The sequence below is a fragment of the Oncorhynchus gorbuscha genome, linkage group LG02, assembly GCF_021184085.1.
Source record: "Oncorhynchus gorbuscha isolate QuinsamMale2020 ecotype Even-year linkage group LG02, OgorEven_v1.0, whole genome shotgun sequence".
NCBI lineage: Eukaryota > Metazoa > Chordata > Actinopteri > Salmoniformes > Salmonidae > Oncorhynchus > Oncorhynchus gorbuscha.
In genome coordinates, this window is record NC_060174.1 from 101873791 (window position 1) to 101901290 (window position 27500).

Genomic DNA, 27500 nt, shown 5'->3' on the forward strand with positions numbered 1-27500 from the left:
TGGTACACCCTGTATATAGCTGCACATTGATCGGGTACTGGTACTCCCTGTATATAGCTGCACATTGATCTGGTACTGGTACTCCCTGTATATAGCTCCACATTGATCTGGTACTGGTACTCCCTGTATATAGCTCCACATTGATCTGGTACTGGTACTCCTGTATATAGCTCCACATTGATCTGGTACTGGTACTCCCTGTATATAGCTCCACATTGATCTGGTACTGGTACTCCCTGTATATAGCTCCACATTGATCTGGTACTGGTACACCCTGTATATAGCTGCACATTGATCGGGTACTGGTACTCCCTGTATATAGCTGCACATTGATCTGGTACTGGTACTCCCTGTATATAGCTCCACATTGATCTGGTACTGGTACTCCCTGTATACAGCTCCACATTGATCTGGTACTGGTACTCCCTGTATATAGCTCCACATTGATCTGGTACTGGTACTCCCTGTATACAGCTCCACATTGATCTGGTACTGGTACTCCTGTATATAGCTCCACATTGATCTGGTACTGGTACTCCCTGTATATAGCTGCACATTGATCTGGTACTGGTACTCCCTGTATATAGCTCCACATTGATCTGGTACTGGTACTCCCTGTATATAGCTCCACATTTATCTGGTACTGGTACTCCCTGTATATAGCTCCACATTGATCTGGTACTGGTACTCCCTGTATATAGCTCCACATTGATCTGGTACTGGTACTCCCTGTATATAGCTCCACATTGATCTGGTACTGGTACTCCTGTATATAGCTCCACATTGATCTGGTACTGGTACTCCTGTATATAGCTCCACATTGATCTGGTACTGGTACCCCTGTATATAGCTGCATTGATCTGGTACTGGTACTCCCTGTATATAGCTCCACATTGATCTGGTACTGGTACTCCCTGTATATAGCTCCACATTTATCTGGTACTGGTACCCCTGTATATAGCTCCACATTTATCTGGTACTGGTACTCCTGTATATAGCTCTACATTGATCTGGTACTGGTACTCCCTGTATATAGCTCCACATTGATCTGGTACTGGTACTCCTGTATATAGCTCCACATTGATCTGGTACTGGAACTCCCTGTATATAGCTCCACATTGATCTGGTACTGGTACTCCTGTATATAGCTCCACATTGATCTGGTACTGGTACTCCCTGTATATAGCTCCACATTGATCTGGTACTGGTACTCCCTGTATATAGCTCCACATTGATCTGGTACTGGTACTCCCTGTATATAGCTCCACATTGATCTGGTACTGGTACTCCCTGTATATAGCTCCACATTGATCTGGTACTGGTACTCCCTGTATATAGCTCCACATTGATCTGCTACTGGTACTCCCTGTATATAGCTGCACATTGATCTGGTACTGGTACTCCCTGTATATAGCTCCACATTGATCTGGTACTGGTACTCCCTGTATATAGCTCCACATTTATCTGGTACTGGTACTCCCTGTATATAGCTCCACATTTATCTGGTACTGGTACTCCCTGTATATAGCTCCACATTGATCTGGTACTGGTACTCCCTGTATATAGCTCCACATTTATCTGGTACTGGTACTCCCTGTATAATCTTCTCCTTTCCCCCTTCTGATGACCAGGTGGCGAATCGCATCTCTGCATGTCTGGCAGCTATCAGTGTGGATGACGGATCACCACCTCAAGCTGAACCTCGGCAAGACGGAGCTGCTCTTCCTGGTAAGGACTCCTGTTCCATGATCTCGCCATCACATCGACAATCATTACTGTCCTCCTCCCAGAGCGCCCAAGAACCTTGGCGTGATCCTGGACAACACCCTGTCGTTCTCCTAACATAGCTCCGCATTGATAGGTTCTGGTACTGGTACGACCCTGCCTCACACAGGAAGCGGCCAGTCCTAATCCAGGCACTTGTCATCTCCCGTCTGGATTACTGCAACTGGTTACTGGGCTCCCCTGTGCCATAAACCCTTCACATTGATCTGGTACTGGCAGCCCCCTGGTATACAGCTCCCAAGTTCTCTGGTACTGGTACTGGTACTCCTCCGTATATAGCTCCACTTGCTTCTGGTACTGGTACATCCGCTACAAGACCATGGTGCTTGCCACATTGATCTGGTACCTGGTACCTCCAGGCTCTATAGCTACACCCAAACATTGATCTGGTACTGGCCTTCTACCACTGTATACAGCTCCCGCTCAGCCCAGTTGATGTTGTACTGTTCCCCTGTAACAAACTCCACATTGCCAGGTACTGAGTCAATCACCACCTGTATACACCTGAAACCCCACCTCTTTAAGGAATACCTGGGATAGGTTAAGTCTCCTGTACCCCACCCTCCAGTTTTAGATGTAATAAATTGATCTGGTACTGGTACTCCTGTATATAGCTCCACATTGATCTGGTACTGGTACTCCCTGTATATAGCTCCACATTGATCTGGTACTGGTACTCCTGTATATAGCTCCACATTGATCTGGTACTGGTACTCCTGTATATAGCTCCACATTGATCTGGTACTGGTACTCCTGTATATAGCTCCACATTGATCTGGTACTGGTACTCCCTGTATATAGCTCCACATTGATCTGGTACTGGTACTCCCTGTATATAGCTCCACATTGATCTGGTACTGGTAGCTCCCATTGATCTGTATATAGCTCCACATTGATCTGGTATGACTGGTACTCCTGTATATAGCTCCACATTGATCTGGTACTGGTACTCCTGTATATAGCTCCACATTGATCTGGTACTGGTACTCCCTGTATATAGCTCCACATTGATCTGGTACTGGTACTCCCTGTATATAGCTCCACATTGATCTGGTACTGGTACTCCCTGTATATAGCTCCACATTGATCTGGTACTCCTGTATATAGCTCCTGGTACTCCTGTATATAGCTCCACATTGATCTGGTACTGGTACTCCCTGTATATAGCTCCACATTGATCTGGTACTGGTACTCCTGTATATAGCTCCACATTGATCTGGTACTGGTACTCCCTGTATATAGCTCCACATTGATCTGGTACTGGTACTCCCTGTATATAGCTCCACATTGATCTGGTACTGGTACTCCTGTATATAGCTCCACATTGATCTGGTACTCCTGTATATAGCTCCACATTGATCTGGTACTGGTACTCCTGTATATAGCTCCACATTGATCTGGTACTGGTACTCCCTGTATATATAGCTCCACATTGATCTGGTACTGGTACTCCTGTATATAGCTCCACATTGATCTGGTACTGGTACTCCCTGTATATAGCTCCACATTGATCTGGTACTGGTACTCCCTGTATATAGCTCCACATTGATCTGGTACTGGTACTCCTGTATATAGCTCCACATTGATCTGGTACTGGTACTCCTGTATATAGCTCCACATTGATCTGGTACTGGTACTCCTGTATATAGCTCCACATTGATCTGGTACTGGTACTCCTGTATATAGCTCCACATTGATCTGGTACTGGTACTCCTGTATATAGCTCCACATTGATCTGGTACTGGTACTCCTGTATATAGCTCCACATTGATCTGGTACTGGTACTCCCTGTATATAGCTCCACATTGATCTGGTACTGGTACTCCTGTATATAGCTCCACATTGATCTGGTACTGGTGCTCCTGTATATAGCTCCACATTGATCTGGTACTGGTACTCCTGTATATAGCTCCACATTGATCTGGTACTGGTACTCCTGTATATAGCTCCACATTGATCTGGTACTGGTACTCCCTGTATATAGCTCCACATTGATCTGGTACTGGTACTCCTGTATATAGCTCCACATTGATCTGGTACTGGTACTCCCTGTATATAGCTCCACATTGATCTGGTACTGGTACTCCCTGTATATAGCTCCACATTGATCTGGTACTGGTACTCCTGTATATAGCTCCACATTGATCTGGTACTGGTACTCCTGTATATAGCTCCACATTGATCTGGTACTGGTACTCCTGTATATAGCTCCACATTGATCTGGTACTGGTACTCCTGTATATAGCTCACATTGATCTGGTACTGGTACTCCTGTATATAGCTCCACATTGATCTGGTACTGGTACTCCTGTATATAGCTCCACATTGATCTGGTACTGGTACTCCCTGTATATAGCTCACATTGATCTGGTACTGGTACTCCTGTATATAGCTCCACATTGATCTGGTACTGGTACTCCTGTATATAGCTCCACATTGATCTGGTACTGGTACTCCTGTATATAGCTCCACATTGATCTGGTACTCCCTGTATATAGCTCCACATTGATCTGGTACTGGTACTCCCTGTATATAGCTCCACATTGATCTGGTACTCCTGTATATAGCTCCACATTGATCTGGTACTCCCTGTATATAGCTCCACATTGATCTGGTACTGGTACTCCTGTATATAGCTCCACATTGATCTGGTACTGGTACTCCTGTATATAGCTCCACATTGATCTGGTACTGGTACTCCCTGTATATAGCTCCACATTGATCTGGTACTGGTACTCCCTGTATATAGCTCCACATTGATCTGGTACTCCCTGTATATAGCTCCACATTGATACTGGTACTCTCTGTATATAGCTCCACATTGATCTGGTACTCCCTGTATATAGCTCCACATTGATCTGGTACTGGTACTCCTGTATATAGCTCCACATTGATCTGGTACTCCCTGTATATAGCTCCACATTGATCTGGTACTGGTACTCCTGTATATAGCTCCACATTGATCTGGTACTGGTACTCCCTGTATATAGCTCCACATTGATCTGGTACTGGTACTCCTGTATATAGCTCCACATTGATCTGGTACTGGTACTCCCTGTATATAGCTCCACATTGATCTGGTACTGGTTCCTGTATATAGCTCCACATTGATCTGGTACTGGTACTTCCTGTATATAGCTCCATATTGATCTGGTACTGGTTCCTGTATATAGCTCCACATTGATCTGGTACTGGTACTTTCTGTATATAGCTCCATATTGATCTGGTACTTCCTGTATATAGCTCCACATTGATCTGGTACTGGTACTTCCTGTATATAGCTTCATATTGATCTGGTACTGGTACTTCCTGTATATAGCTCCACATTGATCTTTTACTGGTATTTCCTGTATATAGCTCCATATTGATCTGGTACTGGTACTTCCTGTCTATAGCTCCATATTGATCTGATACTCCCTGTATATAGCTCCATATTGATCTGGTACTCCCTGTATATAGCTCCACATTGATCTGGTACTGGTACTTCCTGTATACAGCTCCACATTGATCTGATACTGGTACTCCCTGTATATAGCTCCACATTGATCTGTTACTCCCTGTATATAGCTCCACATTGATCTGGTACTCCCTGTATATAGCTCCACATTCATCTGGTACTCCCTGTATATAGCTCCACATTGATCTGGTACTCCCTGTATATAGCTCCACATTGATCTGGTACTCCCTGTATATAGCTCCACATTGATCTGGTACTCCCTGTATATAGCTCCACATTGATCTGGTACTCCCTGTATATAGCTCCACATTGATCTGGTACTCCCTGTATATAGCTCCAAATTGATCTGGTACTCCCTGTATAAAGCACCAAATTGATCTGGTACTCCCTGTATATAGCTCCACATTGATCTGGTACTCCCTGTATATAGCTCCACATTGATCTGGTACTCCCTGTATATAGCTCCACATTGATCTGGTACTGGTACTTCCTGTATACAGCTCCACATTGATCTGGTACTGGTACTCCCTGTATACAGCTCCACATTGATCTGGTACTGGTACTCCCTGTATACAGCTCCACATTGATCTGATACTGGTACTCCCTGTATATAGCTCCACATTGATCTGGTACTCCCTGTATATAGCTCCACATTCATCTGGTACTCCCTGTATATAGCTCCACATTGATATGGTACTCCCTGTATATAGCTCCACATTGATCTGGTACTGGTACTCCCTGTATATAGCTCCACATTGATCTGGTACTCCCTGTATATAGCTCCACATTGATCTGGTACTGGTACTCCCTGTATATAGCTCCACATTGATCTGGTACTCCCTGTATATAGCTCCGCATTGATCTGGTACTGGTACTCCCTGTATATAGCTCCACATTGATCTGGTACTCCCTGTATATAGCTCCACATTGATCTGGTACTCCCTGTATATAGCTCTGCATTGATCTGGTACTGGTACTTCCTGTATATAGTTCCATATTGATCTGGTACTGGTACTCCCTGTATATAGCTCCATATTGATCTGGTACTCCCTGTATATAGTTCCACATTGATCTGGTACTCCCTGTATATAGCTCCACATTGATCTGGTACTCTCTGTATATCGCTCCACATTGATCTGGTACTCCCTGTATATAGCTCCACATTGATCTGGTACTCCCTGTATATAGCTCCACATTGATCTGGTACTCCCTGTATATAGCTCCGCATTGATCTGGTACTCCCTGTATATAGCTCCGCATTGATCTGGTACTCTCTTTATATAGCTCCACATTGATCTGGTACTGGTACTCCCTGTATATAGTTCCACATTGATCTGGTACTCCCTGTATATAGCTCCACATTGATCTGGTACTCTCTGTATATCGCTCCACATTGATCTGGTACTCCCTGTATATCGCTCCACATTGATCTGGTACTGGTACTCCCTGTATATAGCTCCACATTGATCTGGTACTCTGTATATAGCTCCACATTGATCTGGTACTCCCTGTATATAGCTCCACATTGATCTGGTACTCTGTATATAGCTCCACATTGATCTGGTACTCTCTGTATATAGCTCCACCTTGATCTGGTGCTCTCTGTATATAGCTCCACATTGATCTGGTACTCCCTGTATATAGCTCCACATTGATCTGGTACTCTGTATATAGCTCCACATTGATCTGGTACTCTCTGTATATAGCTCCACATTGATCTGGTACTCTGTATATAGCTCCACATTGATCTGGTACTCTCTGTATATAGCTCCACATTGATCTGGTACTCTCTGTATATAGCTCCACATTGATCTGGTACTCTGTATATAGCTCCACATTGATCTGGTACTCTCTGTATATAGCTCCACATTGATCTGGTACTCCCTGTATATAGCTCCACATTGATCTGGTACTGGTACTCCCTGTATATAGCTCCACATTGATCTGGTACTCCCTGTATATAGCTCCGCATTGATCTGGTACTGGTACTCCCTGTATATAGCTCCACATTGATCTGGTACTCCCTGTATATAGCTCCACATTGATCTGGTACTCCCTGTATATAGCTCCGCATTGATCTGGTACTGGTACTCTCTGTATATAGCTCCACATTGATCTGGTACTCCCTGTATATAGCTCCACATTGATCTGGTACTGGTACTTCCTGTATATAGTTCCACATTGATCTGGTACTCCCTGTATATAGCTCCACATTGATCTGGTACTCCCTGTATATAGCTCCGCATTGATCTGGTACTCTCTGTATATAGCTCCACATTGATCTGGTACTCTGTATATAGCTCCACATTGATCTGGTACCCTCTGTATATAGCTCCACATTGATCTGGTACTCTCTGTATATAGCTCCACATTGATCTGGTACTCTCTGTATATAGCTCCACATTGATCTGGTACTGGTACTCCCTGTATATAGCTCCACATTGATCTGGTACTGGTACTTCCTGTATATAGCTCCATATTGATCTGGTACTTCCTGTATATAGCTCCACATTGATCTGGTATTTCCTGTATAGAGCTCCACATTGATCTGGTACTGGTACTTCCTGTATATAGCTCCATATTGATCTGGTACTTCCTGTATATAGCTCCACATTGATCTGGTACTGGTACTTTCTGTATATAGCTCCATATTGATCTGGTACTTCCTGTATATAGCTCCACATTGATCTGGTACTGGTACTTCCTGTATATAGCTTCATATTGATCTGGTACTGGTACTTCCTGTATATAGCTCCACATTGATCTTTTACTGGTATTTCCTGTATATAGCTCCATATTGATCTGGTACTGGTACTTCCTGTCTATAGCTCCATATTGATCTGATACTCCCTGTATATAGCTCCATATTGATCTGGTACTCCCTGTATATAGCTCCACATTGATCTGGTACTGGTACTTCCTGTATATAGCTCCATATTGATCTGGTACTTCCTGTATATAGCTCCACATTGATCTGGTACTGGCACTTCCTGTATATAGCTCCATATTGATCTGGTACTGGTACTTCCTGTATATAGCTCCACATTGATCTGGTACTGGTACTTCCTGTCTATAGCTCCATATTGATCTGGTACTCCCTGTATATAGCTCCATATTGATCTGGTACTCCCTGTATATAGCTCCATGTTGATCTGGTACTTCCTGTATATAGCTCCACATTGATCTGGTACTGGTACTTCCTGTATATAGCTCCACATTGATCTGGTACTGGTACTTCCTGTAAATAGCTCCACATTGATCTGGTACTTCCTGTATATAGTTCAACATTGATCTGGTACTGGTACTCCCTGTATATAGCTCCACATTGATCTGGTACTCCTGTATATAGCTCCATATTGATCTGGTACTTCCTGTATATAGCTCCACATTGATCTGGTATTTCCTGTATAGAGCTCCACATTGATCTGGTACTGGTACTTCCTGTATATAGCTCCATATTGATCTGGTACTTCCTGTATATAGCTCCACATTGATCTGGTACTGGTACTTTCTGTATATAGCTCCATATTGATCTGGTACTTCCTGTATATAGCTCCACATTGATCTGGTACTGGTACTTCCTGTATATAGCTCCATATTGATCTGGTACTGGTACTTCCTGTATATAGCTCCACATTGATCTGTTACTGGTATTTCCTGTATATAGCTCCATATTGATCTGGTACTGGTACTTCCTGTCTATAGCTCCATATTGATCTGATACTCCCTGTATATAGCTCTATATTGATCTGGTACTCCTGTATATAGCTCCACATTGATCTGGTACTGGTACTTCCTGTATATAGCTCCATATTGATCTGGTACTTCCTGTATATAGCTCCACATTGATCTGGTACTGGTACTTCCTGTCTATAGCTCCATATTGATCTGGTACTCCCTGTATATAGCTCCATATTGATCTGGTACTTCCTGTATATAGCTCCACATTGATCTGGTACTGGTACTTCCTGTATATAGCTCCACATTGATCTGGTACTGGTACTTCCTGTAAATAGCTCCACATTGATCTGGTACTTCCTGTATATAGTTCAACATTGATCTGGTACTGGTACTCCCTGTATATAGCTCCATATTGATCTGGTACTCCCTGTATATAACTCCACATTGATCTGGTACTTCCTGTATATAGCCCCACATTGATCTGGTACTCCCTGTATATAGCTCCACATTGATCTGGTACTGGTACTCCCTGTATATAGCTCCACATTGATCTGGTACTCCCTGTATATAGCTCCACATTGATCTGGTACTGGTACTCCCTGTATATAGCTCCACATTGATCTGGTACTCCCTGTATATAGCTCCACATTGATCTGGTACTGGTACTCCCTGTAAATAGCTCCACATTGATCTGGTACTCCTGTATATAGCTCACATTGATCTGGTACTGGTACTCCCTGTATATAGCTCCACATTGATCTGGTACTCCCTATATATAGCTCCACATTGATCTGGTACTCCCTGTATATAGCTCCACATTGATCTGGTACTGGTACTTCCTGTATACAGCTCCACATTGATCTGGTACTGGTACTCCCTGTATACAGCTCCACATTGATCTGATACTGGTACTCCCTGTATATAGCTCCACATTGATCTGGTACTCCCTGTATATAGCTCCACATTGATCTGGTACTGGTACTGCCTGTATATAGCTCCACATTGATCTGGTACTCCCTGTATATAGCTCCACATTCATCTGGTACTCCCTGTATATAGCTCCACATTGATCTGGTACTCCCTGTATATAGCTCCACATTGATCTGGTACTGGTACTCCCTGTATACAGCTCCACATTGATCTGGTACTGGTACTCCCTGTATACAGCTCCACATTGATCTGATACTGGTACTCCCTGTATATAGCTCCACATTGATCTGTTACTCCCTGTATATAGCTCCACATTGATCTGGTACTCCCTGTATATAGCTCCACATTCATCTGGTACTCCCTGTATATAGCTCCACATTGATCTGGTACTCCCTGTATATAGCTCCACATTGATCTGGTACTCCCTGTATATAGCTCCACATTGATCTGGTACTCCCTGTATATAGCTCCACATTGATCTGGTACTCCCTGTATATAGCTCCACATTGATCTGGTACTCCCTGTATATAGCTCCAAATTGATCTGGTACTCCCTGTATAAAGCACCAAATTGATCTGGTACTCCCTGTATATAGCTCCACATTGATCTGGTACTCCCTGTATATAGCTCCACATTGATCTGGTACTCCCTGTATATAGCTCCACATTGATCTGGTACTGGTACTTCCTGTATACAGCTCCACATTGATCTGGTACTGGTACTCCTGTATACAGCTCCACATTGATCTGGTACTGGTACTCCCTGTATACAGCTCCACATTGATCTGATACTGGTACTCCTGTATATAGCTCCACATTGATCTGGTACTCCTGTATATAGCTCCACATTCATCTGGTACTCCCTGTATATAGCTCCACATTGATATGGTACTCCCTGTATATAGCTCCACATTGATCTGGTACTGGTACTCCCTGTATATAGCTCCACATTGATCTGGTACTCCCTGTATATAGCTCCACATTGATCTGGTACTGGTACTCCCTGTATATAGCTCCACATTGATCTGGTACTCCCTGTATATAGCTCCGCATTGATCTGGTACTGGTACTCCCTGTATATAGCTCCACATTGATCTGGTACTCCCTGTATATAGCTCCACATTGATCTGGTACTCCCTGTATATAGCTCTGCATTGATCTGGTACTGGTACTTCCTGTATATAGCTCCACATTGATCTGGTACTGGTACTTTCTGTATATAGCTCCATATTGATCTGGTACTTCCTGTATATAGCTCCACATTGATCTGGTACTGGTACTTCCTGTATATAGCTTCATATTGATCTGGTACTGGTACTTCCTGTATATAGCTCCACATTGATCTTTTACTGGTATTTCCTGTATATAGCTCCATATTGATCTGGTACTGGTACTTCCTGTCTATAGCTCCATATTGATCTGATACTCCCTGTATATAGCTCCATATTGATCTGGTACTCCCTGTATATAGCTCCACATTGATCTGGTACTGGTACTTCCTGTATATAGCTCCATATTGATCTGGTACTTCCTGTATATAGCTCCACATTGATCTGGTACTGGCACTTCCTGTATATAGCTCCATATTGATCTGGTACTGGTACTTCCTGTATATAGCTCCACATTGATCTGGTACTGGTACTTCCTGTCTATAGCTCCATATTGATCTGGTACTCCCTGTATATAGCTCCATATTGATCTGGTACTCCCTGTATATAGCTCCATGTTGATCTGGTACTTCCTGTATATAGCTCCACATTGATCTGGTACTGGTACTTCCTGTATATAGCTCCACATTGATCTGGTACTGGTACTTCCTGTAAATAGCTCCACATTGATCTGGTACTTCCTGTATATAGTTCAACATTGATCTGGTACTGGTACTCCCTGTATATAGCTCCACATTGATCTGGTACTCCCTGTATATAGCTCCATATTGATCTGGTACTTCCTGTATATAGCTCCACATTGATCTGGTATTTCCTGTATAGAGCTCCACATTGATCTGGTACTGGTACTTCCTGTATATAGCTCCATATTGATCTGGTACTTCCTGTATATAGCTCCACATTGATCTGGTACTGGTACTTTCTGTATATAGCTCCATATTGATCTGGTACTTCCTGTATATAGCTCCACATTGATCTGGTACTGGTACTTCCTGTATATAGCTCCATATTGATCTGGTACTGGTACTTCCTGTATATAGCTCCACATTGATCTGTTACTGGTATTTCCTGTATATAGCTCCATATTGATCTGGTACTGGTACTTCCTGTCTATAGCTCCATATTGATCTGATACTCCCTGTATATAGCTCCATATTGATCTGGTACTCCCTGTATATAGCTCCACATTGATCTGGTACTGGTACTTCCTGTATATAGCTCCATATTGATCTGGTACTTCCTGTATATAGCTCCACATTGATCTGGTACTGGTACTTCCTGTCTATAGCTCCATATTGATCTGGTACTCCTGTATATAGCTCCATATTGATCTGGTACTTCCTGTATATAGCTCCACATTGATCTGGTACTGGTACTTCCTGTATATAGCTCCACATTGATCTGGTACTGGTACTTCCTGTAAATAGCTCCACATTGATCTGGTACTTCCTGTATATAGTTCAACATTGATCTGGTACTGGTACTCCCTGTATATAGCTCCATATTGATCTGGTACTCCCTGTATATAACTCCACATTGATCTGGTACTTCCTGTATATAGCCCCACATTGATCTGGTACTCCCTGTATATAGCTCTACATTGATCTGGTACTCCCTGTATATAGCTCCACATTGATCTGGTATTTCCTGTATATAGCTCCACATTGATCTGGTACTCCTGTATATAGCTCCACATTGATCTGGTACTTCCTGTATATAGTTCAACATTGATCTGGTACTCCTGTATATAGCTCCACATTGATCTGGTACTGGTTCTTCCTGTATATAGCTCCACATTGATCTGGTACTCCCTGTATATAGCTCCACATTGATCTGGTACTTCCTGTATATAGCTCCACATTGATCTGGTACTGGTACTTCCTGTGTATCTCCATTCTTGTGTATTTAATTTTATTCCTCTTGTTTTACTATTGTATTTTTATTTGAAAACTCTACATAGTTGGGAAGGGTTGGTAAGTAAGCATGTCACAGTAAAGTCTATACCTGTTGAATTCGGGGCTTGTGACAAATACGATTTGATTAGATTTTTCTCTCTCTCTCTCTGCAAAACGTGTATGGCATGTTGTCATGGTAAATGGCAGACCAAGTGGGCAGGGAGTATGATAGATAAATTGTCACATCTCTCTAGCCAACAGCAGCTTAGCGGACTATGTGAAAGGTATTGGTCCGCAGATGGTGTTAAGTGACAGGCATGTAATTCGTTATAGGTTCTGGAAATAGAGCGAAATATACTCTACCTTTTGCAGTCCACTACAACAGAAGCCCTACTGGGGTCAACTGTTCTTCCACTACACTTCTCTCTCCCTACCTTATCCCTCATAACCCTACACACACACACACACACACGCATGCACACACGCACACATGGGAGCACACACTCACATACACAGAGACACTCACAAGGACATAAACAGAGACACGGACACACACCCAGATAGCATGACGTTGACACACAGATAGCATGACGTTGACACACAGATAGCATGACGTTGACACACAGATAGCATGACGTTGACACACAGATAACATGACGTTGACACACAGATAGCATGACGTTGACACACAGATAGCATGACGTTGACACACAGATAGCATGACGTTGACACACAGATAGCATAGCGTTCACACACAGATAGCATGACGTTCACACACAGATAGCATGACGTTCACACACAGATAGCATGAGGTTCACACACAGATAGCAAGACACTCACACACAGATAGCATGAAGCACAGATAGCATGACGCACAGATAGCATGACGTTCACACACAGATAGCATGACGTTCACACACAGATAGCATGACGTTCACACACAGATAGCATGACGTTCACACACAGATAGCATGAGGTTCACACACAGATAGCAAGACACTCACACACAGATAGCATGAAGCACAGATAGCATGACGCACAGATAGCATGACGTTCACACACAGATAGCATGAGGTTCACACACAGATAGCATGACACACAGATAGCATGACGTTCACACACAGATAGCATGACGTTCACACACAGATAGCATGACGTTCACACACAGATAGCATGACGTTCACACACAGATAGCATGACGTTCACACACAGATAGCATGACGTTCACACACAGATAGCATGAGGTTCACACACAGATAGCATGACACACAGATAGCATGACACACAGATAGCATGACGTTGACACACAGATAGCATGACGTTCACACACAGATAGCATGACGTTGACACACAGATAGCATGACGTTCACACACAGATAGCATGACGTTCACACACAGATAGCATGACGTTCACACACAGATAGCATGAGGTTCACACACAGATAGCAAGACACTCACACACAGATAGCATGAAGCACAGATAGCATGACGCACAGATAGCATGACGTTCACACACAGATAGCATGAGGTTCACACACAGATAGCATGACACACAGATAGCATGACACACAGATAGCATGACGTTCACACACAGATAGCATGACGTTCACACACAGATAGCATGACGTTCACACACAGATAGCATGACGTTCACACACAGATAGCATGACGTTCACACACAGATAGCATGACGTTCACACACAGATAGCATGACGTTCACACACAGATAGCATGACACACAGATAGCATGACACACAGATAGCATGACGTTCACACACAGATAGCATGACACACAGATAGCATGACGTTCACACACAGATAGCATGACACACAGATAGCATGACACACAGATAGCATGACACACAGATAGCATGACGTTCACACACAGATAGCATGACGTTCACACACAGATAGCATGAGGTTCACACACAGATAGCATGAGGTTCACACACAGATAGCATGACGTTCACACACAGATAGCATGAGGTTCACACACAGATAGCATGACACACAGATAGCATGACGTTGACACACAGATAGCATGACACACAGATAGCATGAGGTTGACACACAGATAGCATGACGTTCACTGTGCCCCCTACTTTTAGAAAGCCCCGTGTCAGCATTAACCACCAGGGCTGTCACTGTTGGTCAGGCCTCAGCAGGGATGTACAAAATCACCTGCAGCAGTAGCTATCTGGAATGGCTAAACGGATCCCCCTCTAAGTCTGGGTGTCCCTGGTGCACAGAGTTAGTCGGGGGTTTCTAGTCTAAATGCCATAAAATGTTGAGGTTCAGCGATCGGAAATTGGCGTGATGCAGATTGCAGAATTGTCTCTGTGAGATACGGGCAGTAAAAAAAAAATGGAATTTTATAGCTGCATTCTGTGTTTGTATATACATTTGCTACTATATTATTGCTTTGTAATCAAGTGCTGCTATACTTAATCATGAAAAATCCTATTATATTAATTCCATTATCTCAAACCATCACTCAGTTGACTCTCTCTCTCTCTGTGTGAGCAGCAGGTAGTGAACACAGCATGTGGTCAGCTCTAATCTATTGTCACCGCTGTGTTTATCCTGTTGTCCCTTAGGCCTGGCTATTGGCCATATGGACCACAAGGTCAGAAACAGTTGACTATAACAATGCCCATCCCCCTGATAACACCATCCACAAATAGACTATTGTCCCTCTGATCCCCAGAGTAGGTCTTTGGAAGAGCGTTCCTGCCCTTCTAGATTTTGTACTTTTTTGGTCATTTAGAAGACACTCTTATCCAGAGTAACTTACATTAGTAAGTGTTGTCATTTGGCCCCCTTGTGGGATTCGAACCCACAACCCTGGCATTGCAAGTGCCATGCTCTACCAACTGAGCCATACAGTCCTTCTGTAGCTCAGTTGGTAGAGCATGGCGCTTGCAACGCCAGGGTAGTGGGTTCGATTCCCGGGACCACCCATACGTAGAATGTATGCACACATGACTGTAAGTTGCTTTGGATAAAAGCGTCTGCTAAATGGCATATATTATTATGCTCTACCAACTGAGCCATACAGGACCCACTAACTGATTCCCTGTCAGCCCGTTGGCCTGCCTGTGTATGTGTGTGTTGGTCTACGTGTATGTTGGGGTGTGTTGGTGTACGTGTGTGTGTTGGGGTGTTGGAGTGGCTGCCCCCTCTCTCCCCACTTCAGACTCTTTTTGAGGGGATCCCAGATTGTTCAGGGATCTCAGTCCTACGGACGGACGGATGGATGGAATCCGCTGTCTCTTGTCCTTACTGAGTGGCACGGACAAAATGGCATGTTGAATGGAATGAACAGAGGCCTTTGTTTTGATGGGATAGATAGTCAAAGGCCATCACATACTGTATCCTCATTGGTCAACTGCTGCTTGACCAACAGCAGTAGTGTATTTTTCATATGTATGCTGTTGAAGCAGGACAGTCATTATCACTCATCATTCTAGGTTCTAAACTCAACCTGGTATCATGGCTCTGGATAGATACACTGGGCTTCTAGCTATATCCCAGTACTGTCTGGATAGATACACTGGGCTTCTAGCTATATCCCAGTACTGTCTGGATAGATACACTGGGCTTCTAGCTATATCCCAGTACTGTCTGGATAGATACACTGGGCTTCTAGCTATATCCCAGTACTGTCTGGATAGATACACTGTGCTTCTAGCTATATCCCAGTACTGTCTGGATAGATGCACTGTGTGTGTCCCAGTACTGTCTGGATAGATACACTGTGCTTCTAGCTATATCCCAGTACTGTCTGGATAGATACACTGTGTGTGTCCCAGTACTGTCTGGATAGATACACTAGGCTTCTAGCTATATCCCAGTACTGTCTGGATAGATACACTGGGCTTATAGCTATATCCCAGTACTGTCTGGATAGCTACACTGGGCTTCTAGCTATATCCCAGTACTGTCTGGATAGATACACTAGGCTTCTAGCTATATCCCAGTACTGTCTGGATAGATACACTGGGCTTCTAGCTATATCCCAGTACTGTCTGGATAGATACACTGTGTGTGTCCCAGTACTGTCTGGATAGATACACTGTGTGTGTCCCAGTACTGTCTGGATAGATACACTGTGTGTGTCCCAGTACTGTCTGGATAGATACACTGTGTGTGTCCCAGTACTGTCTGGATAGATACACTGTGTGTGTCCCAGTACTGTCTGGATAGATACACTGTGTGTGTCCCAGTACTGTCTGGATAGATACACTAGGCTAATAGCTGTGTCCCAGTACTGTCTGGATAGATACACTAGGCTAATAGCTGTGTCCCAGTACTGTCTGGATAGATACACTAGGCTAATAGCTATGTCCCAGTACTGTCTGGATAGATACACTGGGCTTCTAGCTATGTCTCACTACTGTCTGGGTAGATACACTGTGTGTGTCCCAGTACTGTCTGGATAGATACACTAGGCTAATAGCTATGTCTCAGTACTGTCTGGGTAGATACACTGTGTGTGTCCCAGTACTGTCTGGATAGATACACTAGGCTTCTAGCTATGTCTCAGTACTGTCTGGATAGATACACTAGGCTTCTAGCTATGTCTCAGTACTGTCTGGATAGATACACTAGGCTTCTAGCTATATCCCAGTACTGTCTGGATAGATACACTAGGCTTCTAGCTATGTCTCAGTATTGTCTGGATAGATACACTAGGCTAATAGCTATGTCCCAGTACTGTCTGGATAGGTACACTGTGTCCCAGTACTGTCTGGATAGATACACTAGGCTTCTAGCTATGTCTCAGTACTGTCTGGATAGATACACTAGGCTTCTAGCTATGTCTCAGTACTGTCTGGATAGATACACTAGGCTTCTAGCTATATCCCAGTACTGTCTGGATAGATACACTAGGCTTCTAGCTATGTCTCAGTATTGTCTGGATAGATACACTAGGCTAATAGCTATGTCCCAGTACTGTCTGGATAGGTACACTAGGCTTCTAGCTATGTCTCAGTACTGTCTGGATAGATACACTAGGCTTCTAGCTATGTCCCAGTACTGTCTGGATAGATACACTAGGCTTCTAGCTATGTCTCAGTATTGTCTGGATAGATACACTGGGCTTCTAGCTATGTCCCAGTACTGTCTGGATAGATACACTAGGCTTCTAGCTATATCTCAGTATTGTCTGGATAGATACACTAGGCTAATAGCTATGTCCCAGTACTGTCTGGACTGATATACTGTGTGTGTCCCAGTACTGTCTGGATAGATACACTAGGCTAATAGCTATGTCCCAGTACTGTCTGGATAGGTACACTAGGCTTATACCTATGTCCCAGTACGGTAGATGCATGGCCGTATATCCCAGAGGAAGTGGGCTGGAACAGAACCCAACACAGGAAATGGGCTGGAACGAAACCCAATAGAGGAAGTGGGCTGGAACAGAACCCAACAGAGGAAGTAGACTGGAACAGAACCTAACAGAAGAAGTGGGCTGGAACAGAACCCAACAGAAGAAGTGGGCTGGAACAGAACCCAACAGAAGAAGTGGGCTGGAACAGAACCTAACAGAAGAAGTGGGCTGGAACAGAACCCAACAGAGGAAGTGGGCTGAAACAGAACCCAACAGACGAAGTGGACTGGAACAGAACCCAACAGAGGAAGTGGGCTGGAACAGAACCCAACAGAGGAAGTGGACTGGAACAGAACCCAACAGAGGAAGTGGGCTGGAACAGAACCCAACAGAGGAAGTGGACTGGAACAGAACCCAACAGAGGAAGTGGACTGGAACAGAACCCAACAGAGGAAGTGGGCTGGAACAGAACCCAACAGAGGAAGTGGGCTGGAACAGAACCCAACAGAGGAAGTGGGCTGGAACAGAACCCAACAGAGGAAGTGGGCTGGAACAGAACCCAACAGAGGAAGTGGACTGGAACAGAACCAAACAGTGGAGGTGGGCTGGAACAGAACCCAACAGAGGAAGTAGACTGGAACAGAACCCAACAGAGGAAGTAGACTGGAACAGAACCCAACAGAGGAAGTAGACTGGAACAGAACCCAACAGTGGAAGTAGACTGGAACAGAACCCAACAGTGGAAGTGGGCTGGAACAGAACCCAACAGAGGAAGTAGACTGGAACAGAACCCAACAGAGGAAGTAGACTGGTAAAGAACCCAACAGTGGAAGTAGACTGGAACAGAACCCAACAGTGGAAGTGGGCTGGAACAGAACCCAACAGAGGAAGTAGACTGGAACAGAACCCAACAGAGGAAGTAGACTGGAACAGAACCCAACAGAGGAAGTAGACTGGAACAGAACCCAACAGAGGAAGTAGACTGGAACAGAACCCAACAGTGGAAGTGGGCTGGAACAGAACCCAACAGAGGAAGTGCACGGGAACAGGACCCAACAGTGGAAGTGGACTGGAACAGAACCCAACAGTGGAAGTGGACTGAAACAGAACCCAACAAAAGAAGTGCGCTGGAACAGAACCCAACAGTGGAAGTGGACTGGAACAGAACCCAACAGAGGAAGTGGACTGGAACAGAACCCAAAAGAGGGTAGTGGGTGGTAACAGAACCCAACAAAGTCTCAGACCAGTCTGGGTCATCCTTCCAAAAGTTCCAGATTATGACATAGTTTAGCTGCTTTAGCCTGCCAATGTTTTCCTCCTCCCTACTGAGGCAGGCAACTATCTTGAGTTGCACAGTCTTCCTAGCAACGTGATGACATCAGCAGCATCCAAAGAGGAGACAGAAGCTTGGTTGGTGCTGCTGCCAGTTCCCGAGGGGCACCCCTGATGCTGGCGAGGCCTCTATAACCAGATGGCATGAGAGGGACAGTGGCACAAAGTAAGCTGCGAGCCACCTGGAGTGTGTGTGTGTGTGTGTGTGTGTGTGTGTGTGTGTGTGTGTGTGTGTGTGTGTGTGTGTGTGTGTGTGTGTGTGTGTGTGTGTGTGTGTGTGTGTGTACACGTGTGCACATTATAATATAATTATTTAATCTAAAACACTGAAGTAGAAGAGCTGTGACCTGTCAAATGGTTTACTACAGCGATACTGTTGTCAGGAACAAGAATACAATAAGAGATAAGCCCATTTATAATGACTAAGAACCAGTCCAGAACCAGTCATAGCTGATTAATGTAATAGCTGATATGATTTAGCTTCCTACTGTTCTCAGTCAGTCTTTCTTCTAACTTAACATGAAGTGCTTTGTAACACTAAAACTAGCAGCAACTGAGCTGCCACCAACTATACTTTACAGCAGGGGCTTCCCACCTTTTTCGATTACTGTACCACCAACTGAATGCTGCTCTGTCCAGTGTACCCCTGAAGTACCCCATCTTGTGCATTTTACCAGTATCCTATGGTCTCATGAGTCTTCTCAAGTATCTCGTGTGGATAGACCACGTACCCCCAGGGGTCCTAGTACTCCTGGTTGGGATCCACTGGTTTACAGTATGTCCCCGTGTGTTTGCAGCAGCAGCCCAGGCTTAGCTCTGACATGTGGCAATGTGGCAGTGTTCACTATTCTCTCCTGTCTGACCGTGAGATGGCATGATGGAGACAATCACTGAGCTGTCTGACCTTGAGATGGCATGATGGAGACAATCACTGAGCTGTCTGACCTTGAGATAGCATGATGAAGACAATCACTGAGCTGTCTGACCTTGAGATGGCATGATGGAGACAATCACTGAGCTGTCTGACCTTGAGATGGCATGATGAAGACAATCACTGAGCTGTCTGACCTTGAGATGGCATGATGGAGACAATCACTGAGCTGTCTGACCTTGAGATGGCATGATGAAGACAATCACTGAGCTGTCTGACCTTGAGATGGCATGATGGAGACAATCACTGAGCTGTCTGACCTTGAGATGGCATGATGGAGACAATCACTGAGCTGTCTGACCTTGAGATGGCATGATGGAGACAATCACTGAGCTGTCTGACCTTGAGATGGCATGATGGAGACAATCACTGAGCTGCCAGATCCAGTCTGACCGTTGTCGTCTGACGCCTCACCTGTCACTGACATAAAAAATACCCATAAATCTTGGCGGTGGGCCACCCTTGACATGTCTGAGTCCCTGCTGATTACACCATCATGGTGAGGTGACAAGGACGCCAGGCGCTGCTCTGCTCTCCTCTGTCATCGTCTCCCCCCTCCTCTACCCCCTCCTCTCGTCTCCGCTCAGGGCTTGTCAACATAGTCAGACCTCACAGCTCTGTCTAATCCTGACATCTACTGTACTCATCACTTTTACATTTACATTTAAGTCATTTAGCAGACGCTCTTATCCAGAGCGACTTACAAATTGGTGCATTCACCTTATGACATCCAGTGCCATCTCAAGGTCAGACAGCTTTTATTTGACAATGTAAGGAATTACTGATTAGTGTTTTTATGATTTGATTGATTGAATTGATTCATTGATTGATTCAGTTGATTGAAATAATCATAAGGACCATTGCCATGTCAATGAAGTCCTCAGCTGTTATGTTGAGTTAACAGTCAGAGAGGACAGAGGAGAAGCTGTTAACAGTCAGAGAGGACAGAGGAGAAGCTGTTAACAGTCAGAGAGGACAGAGGAGAAGCTGTTAACAGTCAGAGAGGACAGAGGAGAAGCTGTTATGTTGAGTTAACAGTCAGAGAGGACAGAGGAGAAGCTGTTAACAGTCAGAGAGGACAGAGGAGAAGCTGTTAACAGTCAGAGAGGACAGAGGAGAAGCTGTTAACAGTCAGAGAGGACAGAGGAGAAGCTGTTAACAGTCAGAGAGGACAGAGGAGAAGCTGTTAACAGTCAGAGAGGACAGAGGACAAGCTGTTAACAGTCAGAGAGGACAGAGGAGAAGCTGTTAACAGTCAGAGAGAACAGAGGAGAAGCTGTTATGTTGAGTTAACAGTCAGAGAGGACAGAGGAGAAGCTGTTGTCTTCAGCTGATGGAGGGGAAGAACATCTCACAACAGAGTTTGTGAGAGTATTAGTCATTGTCATAGAGACCAAAGCATTTCCATCCCAATGTTAAAATATTCATCAGCAAAACACAGTGTGTTGTTTTCCTAGTGGATTGTGGGAAGTTATTGGAGTAAAGCTGTATATTGTATTCCAGCAGCACGTTATAAGCAGGTGTGTGGCTCCTGTCACAGAATGATTATAACCCTACACACACACACACACACACACACACACACACACACACACACACACACACACACACACACACACACACACACACACACACACACACACACACACACACACACACACACACACACACACACACACACACACACACACACACACACACACACACACACACACACACAGAGAGAGAGCTTGGGTGTCGTTCCTTGGTGGAATAAACAGTGCCATCAGAGAGACAGATGACTGGAGGGTAAGGGGTCACTCAGTGAGTGGAGCTGTGGCTGGTGAAGTTAACTGTATGTCTGTCTCATGCATCTCTTCCTTCCCAGATGTCGTGGTGAGATTGCGTGTGTCAGTGATGCCAGTCAGGGCTTTGTTCTCTGATGGATAAACAGCTGGGTTTGACTCCCTCTCCTCTCTTCTCCGCTGGTTACAGGGTGACGTGGACTGGCGTCACTGGGAGGCAGAAGCCTGTGACTACAGATTTGATCAGGTGTTATAGTAGCGCCGGAAGTAGAACTTCCGACAGAGATGGCCGCCTCGCGTCGCGTTCCTAGGATACTATGCAGTATTTTTTTTTTTTTAGGTTTTATCTTAGGTTTTATTACATACAGCCGGGAGGAACTACTGGATATAAGAGCAACATCAACTCACCAACATTATTACGACCAGGAATATGACTTTCCCGAAGCGGATCCTCTGGTTGGCCTACCACCCAGGACAATGGATCGGATCCCAGCCATCAACCCAAAACAACGGCGCCGTAGAAGGGGCAGACCCCAGCGGTCTTCTGGTCAGGCTCCGTAGACAGGCACATCGTGCAACGCTCCCGAGCATACTACTCGCTAATGTCCAGTCCCTTGACAACAAGGTTGATGAAATCCGAGTAAGGGTAGCATTCCAGAGAGACATCAGAGACTGTAACGTTCTTTGTTTCACGGAATCATGGCTCACTCGAGAGACGCTATCGGAGTCGGTGCAGCCACCTGGTTTCTTCACGCATCGCGTCAACAGAAACAAGCATCTCTCTGGTAAGAAGAGGGGCGGGGCTGTATGCCTTATGATTAACGAGATGTGGTGTGATGATAACAACATACAGGAACTCAAATCCTTTTGTTCACCTGACTTAGAATTCCTCACAATCAAATGCCGACCTCTTTATCTACCAAGAGAATTCTCTTCGATCATAATCACAGTTGTGTATATTCCCCCCCAAGCAGACACATCGACGGCAGTGAAAGAACTTTATTGGGACTCGTAAACTGGAAACCACATATCCTGAGGATGCATTTATTGTAGCTGGGGATTTAAAAAAGGCTAATCTGCAAACAAGGCTTCCCAAATTCTATCATCATATCGATTGTGCTACCAGGGCTGGCAAAACCTAGACCACTGTTGTTCTAACTTCGCGACGCATATAAGGCCCTCCCCCACCCTCCCTTTGGAAAAGCTGACCACGGCTTCATTTTGTTGCTCCCAGCCTATAGAGAGTAACTAAAACAGGAAGCACCCGCGCTCAGGTCTGTTCAACGCTGGTCCGACCAATCGGATTCCACACTTCAAGATTGCTTCGATCACATGGACTGGGATATGTTTTGTCTAAGTGAGGGAGGGGTATTACTGTAGTAGTTACAGACAAAGCCTTTGGCTGTCAGCTTCAATCTAGGGTCATCTTCTCAGACACTAATCTCCCAGGCAGAACACACTCACACCCATGCCAGGACAATTAGCAGCACATTTTAGAGCTATCAGAGCTGATTTCCCTGTGAGGCCAGTGGCGCTCACTAGTGTGGTTCTACTGTAGCAGGGCCCAGTAGTATCAGATGGTAACTGTGATGCTGTAGCAGGGCCCAGTAGCCTGAGGGTAACTGTGATGCTGTAGCAGGGCCCAGTAGACTGAGCATAACTGTGATGCTGTAGCAGGGCCCAGTAGCCTGAGGGTAACTGTGATGCTGTAGCAGGGCCCAGTAGACTGAGCATAACTGTGATGCTGTAGCAGGGCCCAGTAGTATCAGATGGTAACTGTGATGCTGTAGGGTTACTGTAGATCCTGTTGTAGGGGATTAGAGCTATAACAGAGATATCAATAACTCACAGAAAATACAGCATATTGGATTAAAGTTTATGGCATCAGGACATATTTCTGTTTGTTTTTATCCTGACATTTAGGCCTGCTGTACACAACACATCATCCTTCTGAGAGATTAACCAGTTTATCTCCTCGTATATTAAGAGTGACATTGTTCCAGTAATATCCATTGAGGGAGGGTCTTTGAGACTAAATCTAAAGACTCCTCTCCTCTAATAAGGATTTAGACAGCTCCACACAGGGGATGAGAGACTGTAATCCTGCTCTGCCTCCTCCCCACCCCTTTAGACAGCTCCACACAGGGGATGAGAGACTGTATTCCTGCTCTGCCTCCTCCCCACCCCTTTAAACAGCTCCACACAGGGGATGAGAGACTGTAATCCTGCTCTGCCTCCTCCCCACCCCTTTAAACAGCTCCACACAGGGGATGAGAGACTGTAATCCTGCTCTGCCTCCTCCCCACCCCTTTAAACAGCTCCACACAGGGGATGAGAGACTGTAATCCTGCTCTGCCTCCTCCCCACCCCTTTAGACAGCTCCACACAGGGGATGAGAGACTGTAATCCTGCTCTGCCTCCTCCCCACTCCTTTAGACAGCTCCACACAGGGGATGAGAGACTGTAATCCTGCTCTGCCTCCTCTCCACCCCTTTAGACAGCTCCACACAGGGGATGAGAGACTGTAATCCTGCTCTGCCTCCTCCCCACCCCTCTGTGTGCGTGTGTCGCACGCCTCGTCATCAAGAAGCATGGGAGGAGATTACACATGTCCTCCCCATCCAAACTCTCCTCCTCTCCCCTTTCCTCTCCCCACTCTCCCCCTCTCCTCTCCCTACTCTCCCCCTCTCCTTTCCCCACTCTCCTCTCCTCTTCTCTCCCCTCTCCCCACTCCCCTCTCCTCTCCCCACTCTCCTCTCCTCTCCTCCCCTTTCTTCTCCTCCCCTTTCTTCTCCCCCCTTTCCTCTCCTCTCCCCACTCTCCTCTCCCCACTCTCCTCTCCCCCTCCCCTCATGGGCTCCACCACACCGCCTCACTGTTTAAACCTAAACAAACCTCACAAACACACCGGCTCAGACAAATGGTTATTCACATAACTCGTGGAAGGTGTTATGAATGCCTATTGCCTACGTCAAGTGCAGTATTACCAAATAAATAACCCATCCGACAAGAGATCAGAAACATAGTGTTCTACAGCGTTATTTAGCAGGCCGTTGACTGCTGATCAGTTAATTTTCCCACTCTTCAGACCCCTTTGGTCTTTTCTTTGCTTCTTGGTACAGTATGTCACAGATTCTCCTGGGACTGCCGTGGCTGTTCTGTTCTATATCACGCCCTGCTGTGAATACATTCAGCTGGACAACTTTAGACCCTGGGCCTAACATCGTCCTAGGATAGATACCCTCTTAGCGTTGCTGTCAGGATTTGGCCAGGGTTGTTCCGGTTTTTGGTCACTAGATGCCCCCATTGTGCCTTTTGACCTTTTGTTTTCCCTTGATCCCCATTATTATTTGCACCTGTGCCTCGTTTCCCCTGATTGTATTTAAACCCTTTGTTTTCCTTAGTTCTTTGCTCTGTGTTTGTATGTTAGCACCCAGCCCTAGTACTCTGAGAACTCTTGTTGATCCCGGTGGACTCTCTTGTGGAATTCTGTTTTTTGTTCTTGTTTGTTTGTTTTTGAGTATCTTTTGAGGCTTTTTGTGCTTTACCTTCCACCTTGTGGATTTACCTTTTTTGTCTTGGAGGATTACCTTTGTTCTTGTGGAATTCATTTTGAGGTTGTGGAGTTACATGTTTTCCTGAAGAACTTCACTTTTTACTTCATTAAATACACCGTCTCAAGTACTGCTGTGTCTGCCTCATCTTCTGGGTTCTGCCGACTATTTGTGGCTCGGTTGGTTAAGTGACTGTTTCTCACTCCGGAGACCCGGGCTCGTAACCGGGTCCTGACAGTTGCCTTCTCCTCCAAAGCGCTGACACTGGAAAATACACTTTGTAATGAATTTGATCAAAAATCCCATTTGATCTCTTGAGAGTGGGTGGCTTTCCAAGAACCCTGGGAAATGTGTGACTGTCAAGCCCAGTCTAAGCCAATATATTATCTCCAGTAAATATCTGTCTGTCCGTCTGTTTGTCTGGTCCATCTGTCTGCCTGTCTGGTCCATCTGTCTGTCCGTCTGTTTGTCTGCCTGTCTGTCTGCCTGTCTGGTCCGTCTGTCCGTCCGTCTGTCTCACTGAGACATCAAGGTAGTCAGCAGGTAGGTCAGCCACCGGTCACTACAGCTCAATATGTCTTCTACTTTCATCCTATTTTAGGTCCATTTTCAGCCCTCTGTTAATGGAAGCCCTCGTGAACAGTAATCCAACCAGAGTCTAGTTAGAGAAAGATAAAACAAGCGCAGGCAGACTTTGTTTCAAATTACTGTATTTCTGCTAGTTTCAGAAGTAAAGCTGGAGTTGAGGACGACCTCCTAATAGAGGTGATGCTGGCTGGACCAAAACCCACCGTTCATATGTCCAGCCAGCATGAATTTCTCACAGCATAAGAATCTCACTGATACAGTTGTGGGAATATCCAGGTTGTGGTCAACCGTGTGGCATGACTGAACATTTGACATACACACATTGCACATATTTGCATCTCTGGCATGCTGTAGGCTTAGGGAGATGTAATCCTGACATGCTATAGTATATCAGTAAATTGATCCATTTCCTATTTGCTTTGTGGCTCCTTTCACCCTACCTCAAGCCTGTGATAAGCTTGATAGTATTGCATGCTGTGTTAATGTCTTCACAGGCTGTGTTAATGTCTCCCCAGGCTGTGTTAATGTCTCCCCAGGCTGTGTTAATGTCTCCCCAGGCTGTGTTGTTGTCTCCCCAGGCTGTGTTAATGTCTCCCCAGGCTGTGTTGTCTCCCCAGGCTGTGTTATTGTCTCCCCAGGCTGTGTCAATGTCTCCCAGGCTGTGTCAATGTCTCCCAGGCTGTGTCAATGTCTCCCCAGGCTGTGTCAATGTCTTCCCAGGCTGTGTTAATGTCTTCCCAGGCTGTGTTTTTGTCTCCCCAGGCTGTGTTGTTGTCGTCTCCCCAGGCTGTGTTAATGTCTCCCCAGGCTGTGTTAATGTCTCCCCAGGCTGTGTCAATGTCTCCCCAGGCTGTGTCAATGTCTCCCAGGCTGTGTCAATGTCTCCCAGGCTGTGTCGGTGTCTCCCCAGGCTGTGTTAATGTCTCCCCATGCTGTGTTAATGTCTCCCCATGCTGTGTTGTTGTCTCCCCAGGCTGTGTCAATGTCTCCCAGGCTGTGTTAATGTCTCCCCAGGCTGTGTTAATGTCTCCCCAGGCTGTGTTAATGTCTCCCCAGG

The 27500-nt window shown here is 45.2% G+C and overlaps 1 protein-coding gene and 1 non-coding gene across 2 annotated transcripts in view; one reads left to right on the plus strand and one right to left on the minus strand.

The window, feature by feature from the left end:
* Positions 1 to 27500, plus strand: part of LOC124014331 (actin-binding LIM protein 3-like) — a gene marked incomplete in the record, with an annotated part of 248175 nt that overhangs the window by 59825 nt on the left and 160850 nt on the right.
* trnaa-ugc lies at positions 15730 to 15804 on the minus strand. The gene has a single exon. It is a non-coding gene; the product is annotated as a tRNA-Ala (tRNA).